The 19,958-nt window shown below is 52.1% G+C and overlaps 1 protein-coding gene across 20 annotated transcripts in view; it reads right to left on the bottom strand.

Annotated features, from left to right (window-relative positions):
- EPB41 (erythrocyte membrane protein band 4.1) overlaps nt 1-19,631 on the bottom strand; it is a 91,036-nt gene extending 71,405 nt beyond the window's left edge. For 19 of the 20 annotated variants that reach the window (XM_058856189.1, XM_058856195.1, XM_058856191.1 and 16 more), the window contains exon 1: nt 10,722-10,885. The gene's annotated coding sequence lies outside the window, so the exon portion shown is untranslated. Of the gene's footprint in view, nt 1-10,721; nt 10,886-19,612 lie in introns of those variants that run through there. The other variant, XM_058856188.1, reaches the window with a different exon arrangement.
- Between the last annotated feature and the right edge of the window lie 327 nt (nt 19,632-19,958).

Here is a 19,958-nt window from a genome sequence, read left to right as displayed (position 1 = left end):
CATTTCTCACCTCCTACAGGATCTGTCTCGGGGTGAGCCTCGGCCCCTGGACTTTCAGCACTCCATGTCACACACAGCCCCACGGAGCGCACACACACAGACACACACACACAGAGACAGACACAGACACACACGGACAGACACACACACACACAGACAAACACACACACAGACACACTGTGCACACGCAGCTGCACTGGATCCGGTCAGTGCAAATGCACGCTGTGCACACACACGCCCAGTACACAGACACACGGTGCACACACAAACACCACGCACGCTCTCCTCGTGTGCACAGACACACGGTGTACACACATGCACGGCTTGCACACGCCCTGCGCACGCATGCAGCGCTCACACGCAGAACTCACAGCAGTCACACCACACAGCCCCGATACAAACTACACACCACGCGTGCACACTCCAGCACCCGACGCGCACGCACCCGTTACACGCACAGGCACACCGACCGCACACGCTGGCCGTGCAGCTGCACCTTGCGCAGATGAGCACACACAGTGCACAGTCACACACAGTGCACAGTCACACACAGTGCACAGTCACACACGGTGCACAGTCACACGTGCCCGCCCACAGAGACCGCGAGCACGCACCGATCCGATCCGCGGACACAGCCACACGGACACGGACCCGCCGCGCAAAGGCCGCGCGCGCTCCCCCGCGCCGCGCACACGCTCCCGCGCGCGCTTACCCGGCCGCCCCCGCGCGCAGCGCCCGCCGGCCTCACAGCGGGCCCCGCAGAGCCCCGGCTGAGGTGCGGCACCCGGGGCCGCGCCGTGCCCAGCCAGCCGCTCGCTCTCCGCTCCTCTCCGCTCCGCGCCGCTGCCGCCCGCGGCTCTGCCCCCCCACCCCGCCTCCTCCCCCCACAACACTGTAGTAAGTTCTCATTGGCCGAGGGCGAGGGGCGGGACGCCAGCGCCGCCTCGCCATTGGCTACGGGGAACCCGCGGCCGGCGGCGCGGGCGGGGGAGCGGGCGCCCCCTTATGGCTCCCCCCGTGCCGTCCCCTCACGTTTCCCTCCCGCGGGCGGCCCGGAGGCAGCGCCCGGAGCGCCTTCCTGAGCCCGCCACAACACCCCGCAGCGAGAGGCTGAAATAACGGAATTACCGCCTGCTCCTGCCACCACCGCGCCCCTCCCCGCTAAGGTGATGGTGCCGCACGGCCGCGGTAGGAAGGGGCAGGAAGGGTCCTGGCCGCCGGTACCGCGGGCAGCAGCACCGCTCCCCCTCCCTCCCTGACCTAGATTTTAAATACCGTTCGCTGCCTCCCAGAGAAAGTCGTGGCTCAGCTCTGAAGGGAAACACGGGGTGAAGAAGCAAGGAGGAGCGTATAAAGAAAAACAGGGGGGGCGTCGGGGTTTTCTTTATACTGTTATTATATTCTTCATCTTTTTAATCATAAGGCTATTCGTAATCTAACTGGTACTGCCTCAGTCTGTGGCAAGCCAAAAAAACGATAATTGAGGTGGCAAGCGTTTGGTCAACAAGAAACCCCTCCAGGAGCCCACCCTGCCCCTGCTCTGGAATCCCGCACCTCCAGCATGGACTGGATTTTCCTCGCTTACAGCCAAACTAGAATCAGTTATTTCTGTCAAGCCGAGCTGCCCATCTCTCCCTGCTACGTACATCAGAGCAAAACACAACGCCCAGTGCCTCTTGAGCACTTTCAAAGGCCCCAGCAGGGCTGCTGCCAGCCTGCCCAGCTCAGGAACCAAATCCCCCTCACATATTTGCAAAGTTCCAAACTACACCTGGCACCAAGGCATCTCTGTTTGTCTCCCAAAGAGAATTGAGGTCTCAGGCACATTATTCTGCTTGGTTTAAGAGCAACCGCCCCGCTTCTTCATCAGTGGGTAACCGAGGCTGATGCACACCCTGGCTGGGATGGGTCCCATCACCATGCTGAGCCCTCACTGGCACTGACCCAGCATGCGAGTGGCCCTTGCTGAGGGCATTTGTGCTATATGGGGGCTAAAAATACCCAGAGTTTTAGAAAAATTAACCTGTTTCTCACAACTCTTTACCCCTTCTCCTTTATGCATCTATGATGCTCAGCTCTGCCAAGAACGGGCAGCTCCCCTTTGTCTCAGTGTTGAGACCACTTGCATAAAACTCCCTAATGAGAGGGAAGACAGATTATTTTTGCCTTAAATCTGAACTACTTGGTGGTTTCCTTGGACTTAGATGAGCACATCTGATTAAAAAAGACAGGCTGGGAAAGGTCTGGCAGCTCTACATTAGGGACAGGTAGCTCCTTTGAAACATGCCCTGCAGCTCTGACTTCAGTCCCCAGTTTTTAAATTAATAATTTAATACATTTTAATAGCCCAGGCAGTGCATGGAGGGTGCTGACCCACCACAACTGCTGCCTTTGCTACTGCTCACCCACGGGTGGGCTTAAAACACTGACAGAAGAGAAATACCAGTCAAACAGGCTTTGAGGAAAAAACCATGGAGCAAAGAAACCACAATTTTTGGTTGGCAACAGCTTCTTGAAACTAAAAAAAACAAGCAAACAAACCCACACTGCTCCATTGTACACCACACACAGCAGATTACGTGGAGGAGAGACCCAGGCAACAAAAACTCCACATCAAAGCAGCGATTTAACACTACACAGCGCATCATCCACTGCACTCAGATCACCAGATGATCCCCAACTCCATCTGCCAGCAGCTAAGAACAGAGAGCAGCAGCTCCTGCATTTTGTATTCCCAGGTGAAGCATTTAGCCACAGGGAGCACTAGTGCAAGCTGCTGACGTGCTGTGCAGGAGGGCAAAGATTGCTGTCACCCCTTCAGAACCCAAACAAATGACTGAGAGCTTGACTGGCTTCAAGGCTAAAGGAAGAGAAACTAAAAAGTTGAGTTTTCAGATACAAAACAAAGCACTCGGTCTATGCTAGGAGAACCTGAAAAATATTCTTCTGGGGCAAGGGGACATGAGCCTACACCAAAGCAATTTTTTATAGGGAGCAGAAAATATGTGGGGAAAAAAAGAAATCTTGTGCATGTGGAAATACACCCATCACCACCACACTTCAGCTGGAAGTCACTGGCTTAGCTTCTAACTTTTTCCTTTTTACACAGCCCTGAACTGACCTCTGAAATCCCATAGGAAGTAATGGAAATTTCTTAAATTCTTCACTATAAGAACACTTTTCCCTGTGCCAAGCCTGGATTGCAACTATTTAAAGAACTCTCCCAGTTACAGCTGGTTTAAGTCGTGTTATGGGGGTCATTTAGAGACTAAGAATTATTTTAATAAGTCAGGATTTCTCGGTATTCGCCTGCTGGATATGGGAATAAGGACAGGAATTACATTCATTTTAGGCATGTGTTTGGGATCGCTACGGTTGATCCTCACAAGGTGAAAGGCCACTTGGAGTGCTCAGATCCTCATGGATTCAGTCAGTGCAAACCAACTGGGTCATGGAGGACAATGCCAAACCCTGCCCTCTGCCTGGGTAACGCACCTGCAAGCAGCTCAGCAGGACACACTGCAGCATCCTAGGAACATCCAGATAGCAGATTAAATCCAGCTCAAGTTCTTCACAGAACAGATCTTTGTAAGGTGATCCAGCATTCTACAGGCCCCATAGGATACACTCCTGGTAGGATTTGTTGTAAAATTGTGCTCCCAGTTTACACCAGTGCTGGGGAACACTGCCCAGAGCATTACTGGCACAACAATAAAGGACAGAGAGCTCTTCTCTCTGCCCTGAGGAGCTTCTCCAGTGAGGAATTCCCAATCTAAACAAAGCAATTGTGCATCACACTGGTGCTGTGCTCCCTCCCCCAAAGCAAGCAGGATTTAAAGTGAAATGCTCAGGATTACACCAAGTTCTGGGAAAACAAAAAAATTAAGCTGGTCAGATGAATCCTTTATCCATCCTGCTCTAAATGAGCTGTATTACGCACACGTATGTGAACACACAACAGCACACTCTGTTTCTGCGCCACACTCACACACTTTGCTAACAAGTGACAGCCTCCATTGCAGCAGCAGCCATTTCACAAGAGCAAACAAGGTGGGAGGAGAGCAGGTGGCTCAGTTTTGCCAGCTCCTGGCCCTCTGCCCTTGGCTTCTCTTCCAGCTTTGCTGTCACCATCAGCAGTGCTGATTTGGCCATGAAGAGAAGACAAGAATGAGGAGGAAAGGAAACTTCCCTTTGACTTCTCAAGCTTTAAAATGGTGATCTAGAATTAATATATTCCAGGTAAATTATTTACCTGGAAGGAAAGTGTGGCAGCGGCCTCAGGGAGACAAAGAGTTACATTGTCCCACCCCAAATCCCTTGTGAAGGGCGGCCCAGGAGTTCTGATTGGGTTTGAGTCCCTGGGGGGTTCTCCCTTGGTGTGTTTCTAATGGTCCCTGACCCTGAACTCCACCCTCAAAGGTGTAAACCCTCGGTTCTGTCCCTCAAAAACCCCTGCTGTGCCTCTGTTCGGGGCTCTCTGTTCTGGACCTGAGTTTGTTCCCATGCTGAATAAATGGTTTCATGAACGGGAGCCCGTCTCGTTGGTGTTTCATGCTGGTCCCCAGAACCCTGCTGCTTCTCTGGATGAGATCCTGAGGTTGCAGACTGCAACAGGAAAGGATGCTTCAACTAACGCTGCATTTCTCCCCTGCCCACCCCTCTCTCCAGCATAGAATTCACTGCTCAAAAAGCCTCTGACTGGCTGAACTGCAAACTCAATGAATTTTCACGAAAGTCTAGAACACTCTGCACTGCTTTTCTACAACTCATGCTGCGCACAGTGAAGGTAACCTGGAACATCTACACTCATCTAGTTCTGTGTAAACTATTTAACAAGCAATTAAATCTAGTCCAGCCCATCGTAACACTCCCGAAAACTAACCACTGATTCATTGCTGAAGTTATTAAAGAGCCAAGGAGCACCCTCATAGCTAGAGACTGAGTGATCTCTGTATTGGAATCACATGTGGCATCAGGGCAGTCCACCTCCAATTTTCCTAAAGCAGACAAGCTCCAAGTAGAAAGAGGAATAAAACAGAAGAGGAGCTTTAGTTCTCTCCAGGACATGTGCCAGTGCAGGAAAAAACAGCTCCTGGAGAGTCAGCTTTGTTTAGACTTAGGGCTTAGAGTCAGTGTATAAAGTACATTTCTGCCAAGATGCACCATTGAAGATTAGAGGTCATTTGCAGCCTGCAAGATTGAGTGTGAATGGTTCTGCATTGACAGAGGAATACTTTTCCTCTCAAGTATGAGTAGGAAGTATTAAACACATGAGTGGCTGTACTGAAAGGATCTAGAAAGAGCTTAACAAATCCTGGAGAATAGATTACAGGTGATGCTGTGAATACAAGCAGTGCAGGCTCAGGAAAAGGCAGAGTCAGTGTAGCATGAACGTGATCTCCAGAAACAAGCCAAGACACTGACCGAACCATGGAAAGAACCATCACAGGAGCTTCAGACTGTCCCACAGCACACTCACCTCCATCACCTTGAGAGCTCACCCTCCTTCCAGGCATTTACCAGGATTTCATTTCCCAGCAGTCTCAGTAAAAAACTAAAACCAGAGGAGTGTGCTCACAGACAGCACTTGACTCCCTACCCCTCTTTAAGGTACTGCTGCTGGGAACTCCTATGTTTGGCAGCAAGAAGAAGTTCAAGCCCTTACATCAGCCTCCTAAGCCAAACAGGACCAGCCAGCCCGGCAGGAGAAGCAGCTGTCCCTTCAGCAGGGGACAAGCTCAGCTATGCAGTCTTTCTTGAAATGCACCCAAAAATAACAGTGAGTGCCACCTAGAGACCAGAGCTCCAGCCGGGAGGCAGCCAAGCTGCACTACAAACAAAAGATGTCAGGAGCTGATTTACTTCTTGCATGGATGAGGAGTCAAACTGTAGCCAAGAGAGGCTCTGGCTTCTTTAAATAACACCAGATAGGTGTGTTTTCGACTGCAGCTTCTCCCCACAAAGGCACCAATTCAATGAAAGAGATTTGACTCCATACTGTTATGCTCTTGTTGGGCAAAGAGCACCCCTTGGCTTCGAAATGCTTAGAGCTCTTTGGCTTGGGGAAGGACAGTTTCAAGATGAGGATTTCTTTAGGACTAGCGTGTACCTAGCAGCAAGTTTGAGGCAGATACTTGGCAGAGAGAGTTCAGGTCTGCACTAACATATCTCATGTAATCCAAAGGCCAGGCAGCAAATTCACACAAGCCGTGAACCCAAGCCAGCACTAGTCAACAGACAGCAATTTGTGATTGAGGGCTAGACCTGTGCACCAGTGAGGGACACCTGGCAAAATCTAACACTTATTTAAATTAAACTTTATCTGTGGAGAATAAACACAACTTCTAGCCATTACTTTTTCCACAAATAAGAGCCAAAGCTCGGCACCACCTTGTTCAGCGCTGCATCCCCTGCCTGACACGTCCTTGGACCTCACAGGGTTTGCTCTGAACTACATAACTGGATCAGATTTGCCACTCTGAGTCCTGCCTATGGATGTTCCCAAAACCTAAGAGAGCATAGCCAAAGTCTGCCCAGAGGCACTTCTGCAGGTGCACAATGATTAACTGGTGCACATTTCTATATCATAAATTAAAAAGACCTCAGCTTGCTTGAAATGCAGTATATTAACCTCTGAAACTGGCAGCCATGGATACCAGCTTCAAAAAGGTTAATATCCATACGACAGGATCCCAGAGGATAGCATCCCACTGCTGCCAGATTTTCTGGAGCTCAAAATAAGGTATTTTGAGGCGTTTTTAAGGTAGTAACTTTTCATGATTATTTTATCAAGAAAACCCAAAGTGGTTCACATTTATAGACAGAATCCAAAGAATTGACGAGGGCAAGGGGGATAAGGTTGCCAAGGAAAGCTGTGGGCATGGATGGAGAAACAGGGAGTACACTGCCATTGTCACAGTTAATTGCCAAGAGTCTGAAAAGGTTTGTTACTAGAATAAATAACAACTCTGTTAGTTCAAGACATTCTGCAGGTCCACTGAGGCTGCACAGTAACAGTGCACACAGTAAATCTCTGGAGCAGGAGATGCAACAGCAGCCTGCATTTGCCAATCTCACCCTGCACTCACTGCAGGCTGCATCAGAAAAGCCAATAATCATTAAGCTGCCATCTTTTATTTCTAATTATTTGTCTCCACAGCAGGGTTTCTCCAACCATCAAGCAAAAGGGAAGCAAGTCTCAAAGGCCTAACTGTTTTGAAGTGGGCTCCCAGCTGCCAGGCATGAATGGCTCTCCAAGAACAGTAGCAACTGCTCTGCACAGCCCATAGAGCTGGGAGGGAAAGCATCTCTGTTTAGGCTGGTTTTCAACGTCGGTTTTTAGGTCAACTAAAACAGCTTTTCTTATGCAACAGAAAGCTCACTTGCTTTGGAGTTTTTGCTTTCATTTAATTAGATGGTAATTCAGAGGGCAGCACTGCTATTCTGAACGCCACAATGGGAACTGTTTTCACTGCTTTACAAAGCAACAAAGTGAAAACACTGAGCTAAGCTGGCCCTAGAACTTGACACCACGTAGGAGACTGATGGTCTCCTCTGACAGGGTGGGACAAGTGAAAGAGATACCCTGCTGCCACATTTCCATAGAAATCATGGAATCATTTAGGTCAGAAAAGTCCTTCAGGATCAAAGAGTCTAACCATTAACCCACCAATGTCAAGCCCATCACTAACCCATGCCCCTAAGTCACACATCTACATGGATTTTAAACGGTGACTCCATCACTGCCCTGGGCTGCCTGTGCCAGTGCTCGATGACCTTTACCATTAAGTTTTTCCCTATTATCCAACTTAAACCTCCCCTGGCACAGCTTGAGGCCATTTCCTCTCATGCAGTCCCTTGTTCCCTGACCTCCCTCCCCAGCTGTCCCCTCCTGTCAGGGAGTTGTGCAGAATCAGAAGGTCCCCCCTGAGCCTCCCTTTCTCCAGGGTGAGCTGCCCCAGCTCCCTCAGTTGCTCCTACTGCTCCAGCCCCTTCTCCAGCTCTGTTCCTTTCCCTGGACACACTCCAGCCTCTCAATGTCTTACTTGTTGTGAGGGACCCAAAACTGATCCCAGGATTTGAGGTTTGACCAATACACGGGGACTGCCCTGGTCCTGCTGGCCACACTAGTGCAGTTACAGGCCACATGTCATTTGCCTCCTTGCCTACCCGGGCTCATGTTCAGGCACTGTCAACCAACAGGAGAGGTTAAAGAAGAAAATCTCACTAAAAGGTGCTGGAAACCTCATTTGTACTTCCTCTTTGGGTTATGTGTAAACAAGGACTAAGGGGAGACCAAAATTCACAACACAACAAACACACTGCAAAGCAGTGCCCTTCCCCAGGTCACCTGTGAATTCTGGGATAGAAAGAAACAACATATATTGATAAAGATAATAGCACATGGCTTCTAGCATCACAAGTGCCACCGAATGGAAAGACAGATCCCAAACGCAGCCCATGAACTCTGCACTTACCAACAAAGACACAGCTCTAAACAATTTTTCAGCAATGACCTCACCTTGGATTTCTTGACAGGCTTTAAATAATGGCAACATATGTGAATATCACCTTGAAGGTCAAGAGCAAAACCCTCAACAGAGGCTCCTCTTGCATTTTCAGCATTTTTCCCTTACAGTTTCTGTCCCGCAGCTACTCCCAGCTTCCCTCCATAGATTCTGCTGGTGTGTTAGTGTCAGGACTGATGCCCAACACTTACTAGGTTATGAGAGGAGATTATCTTACTAAAACTCCTATGCATTTTATGTTTACATAGGAGATAAGCTATGGTTAAAGATGGAGAGGCAATCTGAGCCTGCTGTTTTCTGTGCTGGGTGAGGGTCAGGGCTGCCCCTGAGCCAGTGAAATTGTACCACACCCCCTTTATCTTTGCTATCCCTAACAAAGTACCACATGGCTTTCTTGTTTGCTGACAAAGACTGACACCAATTATTCAGCAAGCAGCAAATTTCATGTCATATCAGGATCAAAACCTCCAAAGCCTGTAACAAGCAGGACCACCAAAATACAGTTATCTTCCCTCTGTTCAATACATAGAAGAAAACAGGAAAAAGTAACATGGAGACTGCTCTGGGGAGAACAAACCAGGGATTGTCCAGGTTATCAGTGTTTCCCAAGGGAAAAATTCACCCTTGACCAGAGACTTAAAGTCATAAAGAGATAGCCAGATGGGTGACTGTCCTGAGGATCTGCTCAAGCACTGAGCAGGAAGACTCTCTGGCAAAAGACCTGCTCCAGGCTACCCTGGCACAACTGCAGCTGCTGTGCTGGTACAGCTTTGCCTCTCACTAACCCATTCCAAACATCATGCAAGTGAGCACTTGCACACTGCTCCATATCCAAACTCACAGGAGCTTCCTGCTGTACCTTCCACATGGAGGAGTTTTATTCTGCATTCAAATGGCTGCTGGGTATTTGGTGGGGCTGGAGCTCAGCACCTCTGACCAAGGCAGGTTTTCTAGTTAATTAATGATTCTGATTTTGGAGATTTGGTAGCAAAGCTCATTCAGATCAGGAGGCAGCTGCTCATCTTCCAAATATAGTACTCATTTCTGAGTAAGAACAACAGGTTTATGCTTGGATTTGATTCATCTCTCCTGCCCTGCCATGAGGCATTGTATAATGATGTCAAGTTTAAGAATAAAGCAATCTGTTCCCATCACCTTCCTCTGCTTTCCCTTCAAGTCTTTCATCAATGACTGGCAGCACATGGAATACTCAGGCGTGGAGCAGAGCTGCTTTAAATGTGCTCAGCCCTTTCCCTTACTGGGAGAGGAGAGGGTGTTACTAGAGAAGGGGAGTGATGGAGAGAAGGGAAAGCTTAGCAGGAGGATAGTTTGAATTTAAAAAAAGAAAAAAAAGTAAATTTAAACTTACTGAAGTTTCCAGAGAACACAACCTCAATGCAAAGGCTCCACTGCATCCAGAGAAACAGCTTCACCAAGCAGATCCCTTCCTTACCTCCACCCTGAGAACACACCTTGTCCTCAGAGGCTTTAATACACAAACTCCACCTCACAGCCAAGCTATTGGCACGCACCAAACCTCTGCAGGGAAACATCAGAATCCACCCCACCAGGGCACTTTTTCCCCCATGCAAAGCTGGCTCTCCATGAACACAAATTGAAAACATCAGTGCCTGATGCTCTTCTCCAAGCTCAACACGCATTTCCTCTCCTCTCCTGCCAGAACAGCCTCAGGCTCCTCTCTGTGCCCTGCAAAGCCCCCAACACCCACGGTTTGCAAAGGGCAAGGTGGTCCAGTGCCATCAGAGAGCCCCTTTCACAACCACAGCACTGACTTGTCACCAACAGATGTCAGGAGACGTCCTGGGGAGAACAGGAAGAATTGTTTTCCATTCACAAGAATATTTTCCCGTCCATTTGCTCACTTGCTAGCACTTGAGTGTGTTTTTATCCCCAGGTCAGTGCTCCACAGCCTAGGCTGGTAGGAAAAACTTCTACTGGGGGCTTCTTCATATTATAAAATACAGCAATTTCCAGGCCAACTAACTGCTTTTCAATACCCAAAATCGTCACACACACAGAGACAATAAATCATGCTGTTTGACAACAACCAATGCTCCAGAATTTAAGACAGAATAAACAGGCCAGTTCATTATTTAAATAGGTCCGATCATTAAGTCAAAGCAACTTGTTTCAACCACTTCCACCCACTGATCTAACAAAGCAGGTACTTACCCAGAGATGAGACAGCCAGCCCAAGCACACAGGTGAGACACCAAAATCCATCGTGGGGCAGTAGATAGAAGAGAAAGAAGAGACACTGGTTAAAAAGCAGTTCCAGCTAGACACGGAAAACCCATGCACCCACCAGAAAAACCCCTCGAGTCCCAAAGCCGAGTGCTCACACTTGTACCCAAATGAGCGAGGCAACAGAGCAAACGTCAGTATCTGACTCCTCCAGAAGCGAAGGTGGAACCGGACGTTCACGGTCAGCCACTTCTCAGAAATGTAAACACCAAGTGGAGAAGGAGAAAAAAACAACCAAAAACATCAGCTCGGCATTATCTAACGCTGATAATAGAGTGAGCAGTGAGGCAGACACCGCATGCCTGCCAGCCTCCGGTGCCAGGGCACGGCCGGGGCTGCAGGAGCAGCGAGCTCCGCTGCGGGCTGGCCCCTGCAGCTCTGCGCCCCTCCAGCTCCTCCGCACTTACAGAACTTCTCGTGCAAACTTCTGCAGGGCTGGACACAGCCCAGCGCCGCCGGGCCCGGCTCTACAGGGCTCCGACTGAGCCCTCTAGTGGGCTTCAAAAACTCCACAAAACACCAAGAGCCTTAATTTAATTAACACTCGGCCAGAGGCCTCTAAACCCTAATCCTCTCAACAAAAGGATCATTAACTAAATGAAGAGATTCAAGAGAGCAACGGTGCTCCCAGCCGCGGCAAGGCTGGCTGTGTGCTCCGCTGGGCACGCACCCCAAATTCAGCCCATACAACAGCCCCACTGAGGCTACAGGGACCTGCCTGACGCCACCCAGTCAAGCACTCATAGCACAAGTGTGGCGTGATGCCAGAATAAACCGTCACCCTGCCGTGCCAGAGAACCACAGAATCATGGAATGGTTTGTGTTGGAAGGGACCTTAAAGCCCATCTCATTCCAACCCACTGCCACAGGCAGGGACACCTTCCACTAGACTAGGTGGAGAGATGGGCACAAGCCCATACCTATCCTTTGGGATGCACCTTGATGCCGACAATCCCAGTGCCTCATCTCCATCAAGACTGAAAACACAAACTACTGAACCAGGAGAGGAGCTGGAGCACCATTTGTTTTTTTAAGTGTTATTATCCAGCCTGGATGCAAGTAGAGATCAACTCTCCTGTCAAGCAGCAGCCTCAGTCCCTCAGCTGAAGGTTGGGAAAACGCCTCCACCTTGCCCAGCCCTGCCAGTATGAACAGCATGAAGGGCTTTCCTTACCAAGGAGTTAGGGTGGACTTGGCAGAATTCACAGCACACAGGGTGCAGTCATAGAAAAGCCTTCACAGTCAAAGGTTCCCGGCCCACATACCTCACCCCAACGTGACAGGGATTGAGATCTTGCTCTTTGCAGGTGGCTCTCCTGGAAAGTCACCTCCAGCTTCAGAGCCACACAGAGGATGCAGAGCAGCTGTGAGGAGCACATCCGTTAGACAGCTCATTAGTGTGAACAGGAACAGCTGAGCTTAATTACAGGGCAGGAATCACTCCCTCTGGGTTTGGATACCATCAGCAGGGCCACGCTGCCCCACAGGACAGGCATCCCTCAAAAGTGCCCATAGCTAATGTCACCTCTGCCCATGTTGGTGGGATCCCAGCTGGGGCTGTAATGGTCTGCAGAGCCTCAGGCTCCAAATGTGAGAAAACAAAACAAGGAAGAATTCAGATGCTGCTTGCAGAAAAAACTTCTCTGCCAGCAGCAGCCTCTGCACAGGTCTGGAGATGCTAATGCAGCTCACCTATAGGCACTGGTCCCCTAATTTTGGTGCTGTGTGTGAGCACCCCAGTCTCCAAAGCAGCTTTTGAGGTTCAAATGGAGCAATTCACCAGGACAGAGACAGCAGTGGTTGCTGGTGGGGTACACCCCAGAGGCTGCCACAGCCGGGGCAGGGTTTTTGGGATGGCCAGGAGAAGCTTTAGTGTACTATTTCTCCTCAGACCAACACAGCCTTCCCTGGAACCTCAGCCCTCTAGGATGCCAGCCAAACTGATCACAGACCCTCCATGTTTGGGACTGAATGCTGGACAGCATTTGTAGAGGTTTCCATTTTTAGTCTTTGCCCCTGTCTCCTCCCTGCATCTCCTCAGGATGTGCCTTCAGGATAGAGAGACATGTCAGTGCCTCCTTTCCCAAAGATGCAGGAACAACTGCTCCCAGAACTAATGAGTCTGTCCTGCTCTGACCCAGGGCAGTTTTCAGCGTACACAGAATAAGCAATCTTCTCTATGTTCACCTCCTGGGAAAATCCAAAGAGCTCCCATCTCCCCAGCCTGGGAAAGAACACAGATGGTCACGGAGATTAACGCATACAGAGAATTAACCACCCTATGCAAATGAGCTTCAACCCAGTGCTGCCAGGTGGTTCGAGGTCCAGCACTTGGATGTGATCATCATGGTTTGCTGAGCTCTGGTAACAGCCTCATATTGAGCAGGACAGGGGCCAGGAACCTGAGCAGGATGAAGACAGTTTATAGGGAAGGCAGAATGCAAACTGCTGGAGCCAGGCAGCTGCCGAAATCACATTCACCTCATGCTACAGCCAAAGAAAAAGCAGCAGTGCCAGAAACAACCCTGCTCAGCAGCAGCACAGATTAATTCTGCACTTGGGTATCTTGTATGCTCCCACTCAAAGGTAGTTCAGATGGAGCAAGCAGCGCTGCAACCACAACCTGAGCCATCTGTGGCTCTGCATGCTGCTCGCACAGCACCAGGTGCCCACAGGATGGCAGAAGAAAAACCATAGCAGCTCCTGCTGCCTTTCCTAGAAGGCTGAAGTCTTGGCACCCAGCTGAGGCATGGCATCTGTCAGCACAGCACACTGAGATGGGCCGCATAACCTTCCCAAGAAAGGCAGGGTTTCTCCAAGATAACTCCTAGGGAGGAGCTGCACCTCAAACCCACCAGCAATTGCTTTAAGTCTTATTTTATCTTTCCTCAAAACCATTTTACTTTCATTTAACACTTAAAAAAAATTCCAACAGATATGGACATCTTGCTCAGCCAGTGCCCAGCTGGCAGTGGATCCTTAGGGCCAAGTTTCAGGCCATGCCATGATGCAGATGACTGCGTTTGCTATTAAAAGCCTCCGCTCTGCACCCGAGGAAATTCTCAAGCAGTGCTGACCCTGTCTGCCAGCCTGTGAGCTCTGAGCAGCCACAGATTGCCGGAGACCAATCCCGGCCATATGGGAGAGGTTCACCTCCACGTCAGACACGGCACCTCCAGCACAACATCAACACAGACGCACAAAGTCACGTTACAGCTCAACGTGGCTCTGTGCCGGGCTGTCATCTTAACATCTGCCCTCCCTTGCTCCCACACTCAGGGTTTGAGTTCACCTGGGGGCAGAGAGGCAACTTGTGCTGTCCTGTCCAATACATACCCTCAGCACAGACAAAGAGCTCCCCTCAAGTTCTGAAGTGCCCGCAAGAAGCTTACCCCATCTCCAAGGGGTTTTGGAGAGTGGATATAGAAATACAAGCCTCTGGATGGCTGGTACTATCCAGTGAGCACCTAAATCACTGCAGCAGTCAGAGGGATCAGGTCATGGAGGTCACTACACGGCTGCCTTAACACCCTGGTGATGCTTTGAGGCATCAGTCCACCCCACTCCTCACAACAAAGCTAAGATCAGTGCCAAAACTGAGTTTTCCAGGCCCTAAGGCTCAGAGCTGCCCCATGGCTGCCCTTCACTGCCTTGTTCGCAACAACTACCAGATTGCTGTAATGCCACTGCAGTCAACTCTGAAAGCTCCCAGTACACGCCAAGCCTCAGATCCCCTCCTTAAATCCAGTCCTGGTCAACTGTGGCCAGATGTAATTATCTACATGAAAGGCACTCAAAGCCACCTCTAATAAGAGAATGTATTCAGGCTGGGGTTCCTCCTCCTCTGCTGCTTTCCAGGGCTCAAAAACTTGCCTCACATGAAGTGGACTAGAAAAGACTTCACCTCACTCCTTGGTACAAAACCTGCCTTTCCCAGGAATGGACAGAAAAGTCAGGTTTCTCAGTCATCTATTCACAAACGAGCAGAGAACACTTTAACAGGATTTGTTCATTTAATTGAATAGCACACGGGGGCTTTATTTGTGTTGGCAAAGGGCTTTGGGGTGAGCAAATGGAGGAGCAAAGGCAGGCCCCATGCCCCAGAAGACTTCTCAGGAGCCACGAAACATGTCCAGGTCAAGCCCACAGCCTTACACAGGCCAGGATGGGCCTGGGGTGGCTTCCACAGCCTCAGCATCCTCCCACAGGGGTTCCCAGATGCCCCAAATCACCCCCCAGGAAGTCACCATCAGGGTTGACACAGCACAGTAAGACACCCCAAGTTCACATCAAGCCTCTTCTCCTAAAATCTGCCAATGAGCAGCAGTTTTGGAGCCTTCCTGGAGCCTCAGGGTCCAACTTGAGGGGGTTGAGACAGCAAAAAGCTGTTCCGACATGGCATTTGTGCCCTGACACAGACTCCAAGTCAGGAGCCCAGACAGTGGTTGTGTGAGCCCTGCCCACGGTGCCCCATCCCCATCTGGTAGTCCAGGATTTTCTCAGGGGGCATCAGGAGGGGACTAGACACCAACCATACTAATTGGATAGACAGAGAGTCCTGCAGCCCTACAAAGCTGCAAGCAGCTGCTCAGAACCTCTTGTGATCCACAAAAATAGTTTCATCTACAGAGCATGGATTAAACACCACAAACACCCTTTTCTTCCCTCTGTGCAAAGTGCATTTTCCCCTCACTGAAGTCCCAAAACAAAATCCAGCCCTGCAGATCAAACCAAGAAATGTAGCAAACTTTGAGCATGAACAATAGCGGGAGGATTTTCCAGACCTTCAAGCTTGTTTGGCAAGTCCCAGATTATGTAAAGCACTGCCATTGTTAGGGAAGCCATGCCCTATGCCGGAGCCAGCTGGCACCACACACCCCACCCAGCACTGCCTGCAAAGGCAGTGGGGCTTGTGCAACACCACAAACTCCTTCCCAGGCACTTCCACTGCAGCAGTCACTGCCTTCCATTTTACACCTCACTCTTTCACGATTAATCATCTCCCCAGGGTCCGGGTTTTCCAGCCCATCCCACCCAGGTGTTTGATGGCCTGGACGAAGTGTCTCCTTTGTGTCCACAGGGTGGCTTTACTACGGCTGTGCCCAGATGTGAAGGATCCCTTCCATGGCTTAACTAATCCTTGGCTTTTCTGCCAGTTGGACCATGCCAGAGGGCTGGAGCGCTTATCGCTGTGCACACATCCTCTGGGAAAACAATAGGAGAGCCTGCACTCATTCCACATTCAGCACCCAGCTAGAAAAACCCCTGAAGCAGGCAGAATGCTAGCTGGCATCCCTGGTACCTGGCTCCACACATGATCCATGTCCCTGGCAATGGCCTCGCACATGGCCCCGGCGCATTTACCTAATTAAGACTTAATGAAGTAGGGAGATCTATTGTGGGTCTGGCAGGTGAGCAGATGTGCCCCCTGAGCCTAGCCACTGCCAAGGAAAATGCACTGCTGTCTCCAGGGTGAATCAGCAGGAAAAGCTCAGGCCGGGATGCTCAGCCCTGCAAATTCCAGACCCTGCTGCTTTCTCAGAGCAGGGATGGAAAATGCTCTGGTCATCAGCAGCCTCTAGTGGGGAGAGGTGGGCAGCTGTGGTGGCTGCTTTGGCCAGACCCCAGAGCCCCAGCCAGCCCACCCTGGCTGTTCTCACCAGCTCAGAAGAGGATGGCATGACAAAGTCCCGATGTCATGGGTATGGGGGACCCAAACCATCATGGCTTCACTGGAATAACCGCTGTGTGAGACTGCTCATCCCCCAAGTGCTAGTCCCAGGCTAAATAAGGACAACCAGCTGCAGCCCCTCCTGGTGAATCCCAACTCAGAGGCTCACACAAATCACTGCATGAAGCAAAACTCATAAAAAGGACAACCAAGACGTCCCCTTCCTTCTGGGCAGCTCACTCAGAGACACCTCTAGGCTAATGATGCACAAGTCCACCCCCTTCCCGAATCACACCTCCAACCACAGCATCCAGCATGGCCAAGAGCCAGTTATGACCCTAAACTTCTAGCCACCACAGCCTCAAGCCTCTTCCTGCAGCTGTGAACACACAGGTGAAACTGCTGAGCAGAGACAGGTCAATTCCTGCTCTCTGGGACAGGGACAACCTGCAGCCCACCTTACCCTCTGGTTTTTATTCTGAGAAATAGCTGGGGAGGGAGCTCAGAAAAACCTTTCTATATATTAAATCAGTGACATAATTTCAAAGTGCTCTCCTCAGAAAACAGCTGATGTTTTTGCCTTTTCTCTGAGAGATCCTCTCCCTGACATTGGCTCCAAAAGGACCGTGCCAGCCTGGGGGGACACGCGGTGCAGAGCGATGCAGCTGCAGGCAATTCCAGCAGCTGCCAGGCTGTGCGTCAGGAAGAGGGAGCCTCATCCCAGCAGCACTGCTGCAGATGAGAAGGCACTTTCTCTCCTCAGCAGGTTTCAAGCCTTCTCAGAAGGCCTGAAGTTTCTCCTAAGCATGAGGAAAAGTAAAATGGATAGGAGAGCCCCACATCCACAGAACATGGGAAGCAGTTTGATGCACAGATCAACTTTTTACTGCTGCTGACTCACCATCATCACAGGCAGAAGCAGTGTGTGCCCCAATTTTAACAGAGAAACTAAGGGGCTGGCAGCACCAGAAGCTGGAGGAGACCCATGTCTACACAGGCCCCAGAGCTGGGAGAGGAACTGAACTCCTAGGGGAATGCAAATTGTTCCACAAGTTTCAGCTGCCTCCTCTCAGAAACAGGGATGGTGCAGCTGCACCACCACGGGCACAGTGGCCATGAGCAGGGTGATGGCTCAGAGGAAGGATTAACCCAAACACGGAACCCTGGTTCCACATCAGCTCCGGTGCAAATTACTCCCATGGACTAACCACGTTACTCTGGCAGAAAGAGGATGCAAAAGAGACCTGACTCTGTCTCTCTCCTACAGCTGAATCTGTGCTTCCACTAAGCCTCAGGAAGGAAGCACAGGGACAGGAACGTTCTGGGATGCACCTTGCAAGAACCCAACTTGCTCCCGTGCTCCAGGGCAACTTCTGTCCCACGGGGTAGCATTGATTCCCTGCACCACCAGCCTTTCCCATGCTGGCCGTTTGCTCCGGCTCAGCTGTTCCCGCTGCCGGGCAGTGGCAGAGCACGAGCGACATGTGCCAGAGTGACATGTGCCAGTGCCGGGGGCCGACGGGGCTCCCCAAACCTCGGCCCAGCACAGCCTGACCTCCTGCAGGGCACGTGTGACCGACATCAGCCCCCGCACTGTCTGACCCCCGGCTCAGCCTCACAGCCCCGCCACAGCCCCTCCTGCTCACACAAACCGCACAGCAAGTGTTGCTTTTCCCCATGCGGGAGGCTCGGCGTAAGTCAATCCTCGGGCGAGGAGGCGGCTCCCGGCAGCGCCGAGCCAAGGCACACCCCTCCATTGCAACACAGCCCTAAAGATAGTCCCCGTCCCCCGCTGTCCCCCGCTGTCCCCCGCCATCCCACCAGCCGCTCGGACCCCTCCAGGAAGTGGGGAAGGCAGACGCCAACGGCACGGACCGACGAGCAGCTTCACCAGCCTCTCGTCCAACCACGACTGCAGAAGGGCGAAATTCAGGAGAGGAAGAGATTGCAGGAACCGCGGGGCACGCCGCACACGAGTCTGGTTGCAACATCAGCGCAAAATGGCCCCATCGAAGAGGGAACGTGAAGACATCGACCCCCTCCTCGGCGTAGGGAAGTCAGTGGGAGGTTTCAGCGCAGCCCCGACCGGCGCCGGGACAGGAATCGACGGCAGGAGCAGCCCCCGCGGCCCCGCCACTGCCGCCGGCTTTGAGAACCGTCCCGGCGGCCGCAGACGGGTCTCGACGAGAGATCGCGGCCGCCCCGAAGCCACAGGCTGAGCTGCTGCATCTCGGGCACAGCCCCAGGAACACCGAATGCTCAGAGAACCAGAGCTGGACCCAAATGCCAAAGCGGGAGCTGCCACCTCTTAGGAAGGGTCGCTGCCGTGACTGGAGGGGACCCCACTCCCCGAGGCTGCACCTGCCTCTGCCCCTCCACTGCACCAGTGGAAACAAGAGCACAGAGGGAAACATCCGAGTCCCAGGGTTGGTACTCCCCGTGAGGCGGTGCCCCATCCACCTCCTCAGCATGAATCCACTGTGGGTGGCCCTCCGCCCCACATCCTCCCCCGCAGCCCCACTCAGAGTCTCTAGAACAGCCCTAGTGCAGCCCATTCCCCCCAAACCCAGCCTGACCCTACTGGGGATCCCCCTCACTCCAGAGCACCTCACTTCCCTTCTACCCCATAGGCTTCCTGACAGTCCTGCAGTCTCCCCTGGTCTCGCTCAGTCCCTGAACATCCCCCATTTCTCCGTAACCCCCCTCCTCCACATCTCAGTCACCGTGGGTCCCCCACACCTAGACGGACATTCCCACCCCCACCCCCCCCAGCTCTTGAGCACTCTAGAACACCTCACATCCAGTTTGACCTCTACGGGTGCCCCTGGTTCTCGCAACCCCGGGTCACAGGCAGCCTGACCCCACCGGAGACCCCCTGCTTCACAGCACCTCACGTCCTCTGGCAACCCTTCCACTCCATAGCCGGCCTGAGCCCCCATGTGCCTCCACAGCACCACAACTCCTCCTACAGCCCCGCAGCCCATGACCAGACTGACCCACCACGGGTCCTTCTCAGGAGCCCCAAATCCTCCAGAAGCTGCCTGACCCCTACACTCCGCAAAGTACCCCAGAACTTCCACAGCACCCCCGCACCCCATAACCTGCCTGACCCCTACAGTCCTCCCCCCCCTAAAAAAACCTCTCTCACCCCAAAATGGGCCTGAAACCCAAGGAACCCCCACTTCCCCCGGTGACCCCCGGCCTCCACCCGCTCACCGGGGCCGCCGCTCCGCTCCGCTCTGCTTCTACCTGCACCGCCGGCCCCGCCCCCTTTGACGTCACCCCTAGCCCCGCCCCTTGGCCGCGCCCACCAGCTGCCGCCCCCGCCCGTCAGCGCGCGGAGGGGGCGGGGCCAGCGCGCGCCGCTGCAGTGGGCGGAGCCCACAGGTGACGGGGGGCGGAGCCAGGAGATTCCGCCCGGCCCCCGTGACATCATAGGCCCGTATAAGGAGAAGGTTCCCCCCGCGCTGAGGCAGAGCCCCACAACCGGCAGA

This window comes from Poecile atricapillus, chromosome 24 (genome assembly GCF_030490865.1).
Source record: "Poecile atricapillus isolate bPoeAtr1 chromosome 24, bPoeAtr1.hap1, whole genome shotgun sequence".
NCBI classification, from domain to species: domain Eukaryota; kingdom Metazoa; phylum Chordata; class Aves; order Passeriformes; family Paridae; genus Poecile; species Poecile atricapillus.
This window is presented reverse-complemented; position numbering and strand designations above follow the sequence as displayed.